This window comes from Girardinichthys multiradiatus, chromosome 17 (assembly GCF_021462225.1).
Source record: "Girardinichthys multiradiatus isolate DD_20200921_A chromosome 17, DD_fGirMul_XY1, whole genome shotgun sequence".
NCBI lineage: Eukaryota > Metazoa > Chordata > Actinopteri > Cyprinodontiformes > Goodeidae > Girardinichthys > Girardinichthys multiradiatus.
Genome location: NC_061809.1, coordinates 11,406,216 through 11,412,691, shown reverse-complemented (window position 1 = coordinate 11,412,691; position 6,476 = coordinate 11,406,216). Strand labels below are relative to the sequence as shown.

Genomic DNA, 6,476 nt, shown 5'->3' with positions numbered 1-6,476 from the left:
ATGAAATATTGTTGGCAAAGCCAAAGGTCAATGGTGGTTCAATGGCTCCCTTTTCAATCCAATAAAGATAAAACAGAATCACGAGTTCACAAAAGTAACTGTATGAGAGAAGAAGGGACTCCCTCATAAAAAATTCCACTTTTTTTCCTAACCACCCACAGTGTAAAGTTTAGATTTGAATTGCCAGATTCCGGAGGTACTTTGCTCTGTGAGATCATAACATGTCAAGCTGTCATCCGAAGGTTACAACACCATATCTGAGTTATGTTTTTGTTTTCACTGAACACTTCAGCTATGACACATCCGGGATAGCGTTGGCCTTCAACTCAATGTTGCAGAGGCACTCCCTAATGTGTTTACACTGTTAGTATTTGCATCTTGGGATATGCAGCATTTGCATCCAGCCACATGGTGCGAAAGTTTGTATTATGACATACTTGAAATTCAAATGGAGAAATTCAGGTAAATATAATTCCAGATCCCCACTCTATATGTTATATCTGTCACTTCTCTTTGCACTGACTCCACTCTGTCTGTTTCTCTTCTTCTCCCCAGAGCAAAGGGGACAGCTGCTTATGCCTGATAAACGCCTGGTATTTGGCACGGCGAGAGATGGGAGACAGGGAGCAAAAAGGAATGTAAAAAAAAAGAAAAAGGCAAGGAGTGCGGCACATTGATTGAGACAACAGAGGGTGAAGGAGGCAGTGAGGATTAAAGAGCAATGATTTTGGCATCAGCTACTACGAGAGGCAGAGGGGAAGGAGGGGAGTGGAGGAAGAAGATGACGTCTAATTGTGACCTAGATTCCCAGACACCCAGACATAATAGCTAGGCCCTTACCCCACATGAACCCCCTCTCTCCCCAAAAACCTCACCTCAGTCAGAAAATAACAGAAATGTGGGAGCTGCAGGAAGAGATGGGGGCCCAGTTTGGGGACGGTTCCAGCCCACCGACCCTCAGATCTCCTCCACACATGCACAGCACTCGACTGCCCTGTCATTAACTCCCAGCAGCTGTTGGACCCAAACGTCTGGAAATTCCTGGAAAGACAACTTGAGGAATGTTGGGGCAATGTTTGAATAAGCGTCTACTGGGGTCCTTTGAACTATGTCTACATTTATTTAATTCAGTTTGGTTTCCTTTGTCAGGAGTAGGAGAACAGTTTTTCAAACAAAAGGACCATATAATATACTGTACAAAGTTTGGCCAAAAAGTTGGGTAAAACTACTAGCCGGACTTTTCTGTCAAATCAATGGAACTATAGTTTGTCACCTATAAAACATGTCATTGTAATTTTTTCAATTTGTTTGGCTATTTTGTTGGTGGGAATATATTATATATATTGTTTTACAAGTTTTCCTTTTCAGTTGTGTTTGAGGTTAGAGCTTTTAACAAAATATCTAAAATTCCTTGTGATAGGCAGCTGAAAACACAGGGGGAAAAATCAGAAGAGAGAGCATCTGGGATACTAAATGGGCTCAATGCATAAAAAGTACTGATAGCAACTCAGAATTGAGTTCATAGAGTGAATGTTTATTTTTTGGTTTGGCCAGTGAGGAGGATTAAGGAGGATGAAGTCTGGAAAAATGCTGTCTGAGTGCAGCTTGGAAACATAACAAACCGACACCCTGTGGTGGTATTTAAAAGCCCTCTGTGGTGAGCCCAGTCTGTCTGTAATTCTCCACAGGGGACAATTTTGACAACCGTGTAATTTAACACATTAGAAATGTGGCAGCATTCAGATAGGATGGACAGTGGAATTTCTGCTCCCGTTCTGACCAGAACTGTTACCGTTATTTGCATAGGTATGCATCAGCACGTTCCGTTCAATAGCCCACATTAAAGTAGCAAACCAAGCAGCGGTTGTGCGGGTCTCAGTATTTTACACATAATCCGTCTGTGTTTTACATACGTTAAGAGACCTGTATAGCACTTTGGTCACTCTGGGTGTGTGAAACGCTCTCTATGTAAAGCTTGATTGATTGATTGCTTGATTTTATTTGTAATGGAAAGTTACTTCAAAACAAAAAAAACAAAAACTGTTACACAATTACAAACACTATCCAACACTATCTGCTCAGACATGCAGAAAAATGTATTTGCTCCTGAAGCTAATTATGGAGGATGTTTTGGAGAGAGTGGTTATTGATTTATTTCCATCTGCGAACAACAGGACACTTTTTTTTTTTCTGAGAGAGGAAATGCTCACAAACAATGGTTGCAGTTGCCTCTTTCATCTCACTATTGAACCCCTGCTCAAGCAATCTATTCTATCCATGGCATAAACCATGTTGAGCTTTCTTTTATCGGGTTTTGGTTTTTTATTCCCTTCAAAATGAAGAGTACAACTATTTTAGGTTCCCAACCAAGAGAATGTTTTTTATAGGGGAGGAAAAAAATCCATCTTCTTCACCTGTTTAGTTTCGTGCACCGTTTGTACACTTCTAACTTTTTCTATGTATCTAATAATTATTTACACATCCATTCGAGCCAATTGGCACTTAATTATCCATATAGGGTACTCATCTCCTGTTTTCAAGAGAGAACTGGCTACAGAGGCTTTTTTGTTGTAAAAAATGTTTTTAAAATTACTCATGTGCTTTTAAAACAAAGGGAAGGCCAACTATGATGTGTTTCATACTTTCAATATTTATATGTTGTATGGTTCTCAAATGTAATGAAATTTGCTCTTCAAGATCAAATGTACGCTCCAAGCTTCCATGTACAGGTGCCTCTGATGATATCACGCAAGCTATAAGGGAACTGAGATGAGTTATTTCAGTAAATTGTATTTCCATGTTTTTTTCTTGTTTTCTTCTTTTTATTCACAAGTTTTTAATACAGTTCCTTCCTCAAATATGTTTACTTGTAGTGTGTATGACTGAAGCAAAAGGTTTTATTATTATCATTTATGTTTGTAAGCAACACATACGTGACATTCTCCTTTGTGACTTTGAATGTTTGTTTATCTTCCTCTACATTTCCTCTGAATTTATACCAAATTCAGATTGCATATCTCCATGTCAAGGGCAAAGTTTTCTCTGTGTCTGTATTTGTTTCACCTTTCTGTGTTCTTGTTGTTGTCTCCATCTTATCTTGTACCTGCCATGGTGCTGGCAGTGTCAGATCCAGACAGTTTGATGGGAGATTTCTCTCTGGGACACAACACATGACCTGAGTCTGTCGCTGAGAGTTCTCTTACTGTCCCTCCTGGACCCACTAGCAAAATATGAACCATCAGCTAGCTTGTGTGCCTCTTGATGGAAATAGCTCTTTGGAATTTCATTAGTGTGAAATAACACAAACAAAAACTCTCATCTTGTCAATCAAGATCAATTTCAGCAGTATATCTACATGCAGGAGAGATTTTTTAAGGTTTGTATAAATGCATAGCTAAAATTGTGGACATTATGATAAATAAATAAATATTCCACTGTGGTAAGAGATTTCTGACCATTTAAGTGTCTAGTTGTTATTGTAGCCAGGCCCGCTAATAGCCAGACCCCAGGACAGCCACATGCCTGTCAAACTCTCCGATGGAGGCGAAGTCTTTGGCGACGCAGTTAAATTAAGCTGTAAGCTTGACTGAGTCTCTCCCCTCCAAGGCGGGCAGCTGCTTTTGCATCGCTTTTGTCTGCTCCACCCTGGCTCTCTGTAGACTGCAGACTGGGCAACCTCCCCGATCCTGAACTGGGACAATAGCCCACCACAGTTAGCGTGACAAGGTGCAGCGAGCAGCTCAGTATACATTAATTATCTTAGTTTTTAAATTTTTTTGGCCAATACAATACCAGTACTCTTCATCTTGACACCTGTTAGTGCGTGGGATAGTTTACACAACTGGTGAGCAGATTATCCTCAAAGTGGAAGCAGCAAAAAAATTAGCAAGCATGAGGATTTGACTGAATCCGGCACTTCCAAGTTACCATCTCCTAAACTGTAGCTCTTGTTGGGTGTTCCTGTTCTGCAGTGTTCAAGATCTCTAAAAAGACCAAAGCTCATTGACAGATAAGTTACCATAGCTCAGATTGCCAAAGAAGCTAATGGTGGTTGTGATAGAGAGGAGTCAGAATGCAAAGTGAATTGCAGTTTGTTGTGTATGGAGCTGTGTAGTTGCAGATCAGTCAGCTTGCTCTTACTGAGCCCTATATCCAGCCAGAACAACTAACAATGGGCAAGTGACCATCAGAAATAGATCTAGGACCAAGTGAAAAAGATAGCCTGATCTGAGAAAACATTTACTTTTACATCCCATGGATGGCTGCATGAATGGGGAACACATGACACCAGGATACACAATAGGAGGAGCCTAGACCAGCAGAGACATTGTGATGCTTTAGGAAATCTTTTGCTAGGAAGCCTTGGGTACTGAAATCCATGGGGACATTACTTTGACCATGGACCTATGCATTATTGTAAAATGTGTATACCCTTTAATGGAAACTGTATTCCCTAATGGCCGTGACCTCTTTCATCAGAATAATGCATCCTGCCACTAACAAAAAATATTCAGGAGCAGATTGAGGACCACAAAAACGAGTTTGAAGTGTTGACCAGTTTCTCCAGTTTTTTCCAAATGTGCTGGAAAATGTGAAACAACAGTTCTGTCTGTATTAAAATTACAAATAACAAAACTCTAGCTGGAAAAAATTTAAAATAAATTTTAAAAAATGACATAAATTGAAAAATACTCATGAACAGTTGTCTGTATGTCTGATGCCATTGGTAAGAGTGTTTATGTGTATGAATCACTGACAGGGTTAAGGTACATTTTGTTATTTTTAAATCCAGGCCTGCGGTTTAATCATGCACTATGCTTACATTTCTTTAATTATATAACAAACGAATCATTTACCATTTTATTCTTGGTTTTAAGGTCTACATAAATTTTGTTTGTTGAAAGTTAATGGCTCTCGGACTGTATTGTGTCCCGTAATTCAAGAAAAGACCATGTAGTTCAACATCGTGCCAGTTCATTCAGGGGAATATTTAAAAACCCAAAGTCAGAGGGTTGATTCAAGTGAAACAAAATTTAGCTGTGATCTTGCTTGGGGAGTTAGTGAGTGCAAGCGTGGGAGGTTTGTGGGTTCACTGTGCAGCAAAAAAGGAAAAGAGAGAATGTGGGAAAGGGAGGCTCATCCCATAGCCACCAGCAACAGTGAGAAGCCATTGGATGTGCAAACTGCAATCATTTCAAATAGATGCTGTGCATCCATAATCAGCATTTCGCACTCATGCAAAGAGATAATTTGCACGTAAATACCACAGCTGGACAATACGGTAGTCTATTTTTATTTTTGGCTTCACAAGGAAGTGGCTGAATTGTTAAAAAATGGGTAAGATTGAAGAGGGGAGCTGTATCTGACTGACTTTGGTCAAATTGAAGTCTTTTACATATAGCTGATTGGGAAAAAAAAAAGTTAAATACGCATAGCAGCACAAAAGTTGTACACTGACTTGCACAAGGCACCATGTTGATATTATACAACCAGAAGAATGACTCTTAGAAGGTGCAGGAGCTTTATAAATAGGGGGAGAAGAGGAGAGAGAATTAGTCAATTTGACTTGTATTGTGAAAATATACAATTACTCTACAGCTTATGTGTTCACACAAGGCCAAAGAACTGTAGGTGTGCTCTAAAACAGCAAAATCCTCCCAGTCCTATGCTATACCAGCTCAGTGGTTTCAATTCTAAATCTGGCTAAAAACGACTAATATAATCTAAGTGCTAAATATAACACAATACAGCTGGGATTTAAATAAACCTAGCAACTAAGACACCTCCTCTCTTTGTTCTCTGTTCTCTGGTAAGAAGAGAAACAAATAAAAAGACAGAAAGGAAATGTGGGGTGGGATTGCATTAAATTAATTGGAGAGACACAATGTGGTCAGTCAAAAAACACACTTTCACAGTATAATGATGTAGTCCTGCCATGGAATAGAGGAATGTGACAACTCTCCCTGCTCTTCTCTGAGACAAAAAGACAAGTAGCTTGAGGCCACGGAGGCCAAGCGGACACTTTAATTACAAGCGACAAAGGAATGACAGAGCCAGGAAGACTTGAGTGATGGCGCTGATGTTTGTTTGTTCAGGAGACAATATAATTGTCTGTTCAGGCTATTTGTGATGTAAAATGGAGAAGAGAAAATGTGTCTAAAATAAAAAACAAACACACGCATGTATTCACATCGAAGGGTTATGAAGTCGACAAACATTGAAAGAGATCAAATGATGAAACAGTTTGACCGTATTTGAAAATAAGCTGCTTGGTGACAAATATAGTTGCCGAATAAAATCAAGCAGGTCTAAAAATATGATTCCACTGCATACTTTGGGTCTTAACAGAAGTCTTTGGAGGGGCACTTAAAAGAAATCCACTCTTTTCTAAACTGGGCCACCAACGAAAATGCCAAAGCTCATTGCATGTGTGGAAAATAAGGGTTTCCTTTCTGAATATATGAAAAAAAAGTTTG

At 39.4% G+C, this 6,476-nt stretch overlaps 1 long non-coding RNA gene across 1 annotated transcript; it reads left to right on the top strand.

Annotated features, from left to right (window-relative positions):
- Positions 1 to 320: 320 nt before the first annotated feature.
- LOC124883271 lies at positions 321 to 1,298 on the top strand. The gene is made up of 2 exons (XR_007042138.1): positions 321 to 462; positions 556 to 1,298. It is a non-coding gene; the product is annotated as an uncharacterized LOC124883271 (long non-coding RNA).
- Positions 1,299 to 6,476: the final 5,178 nt, after the last annotated feature.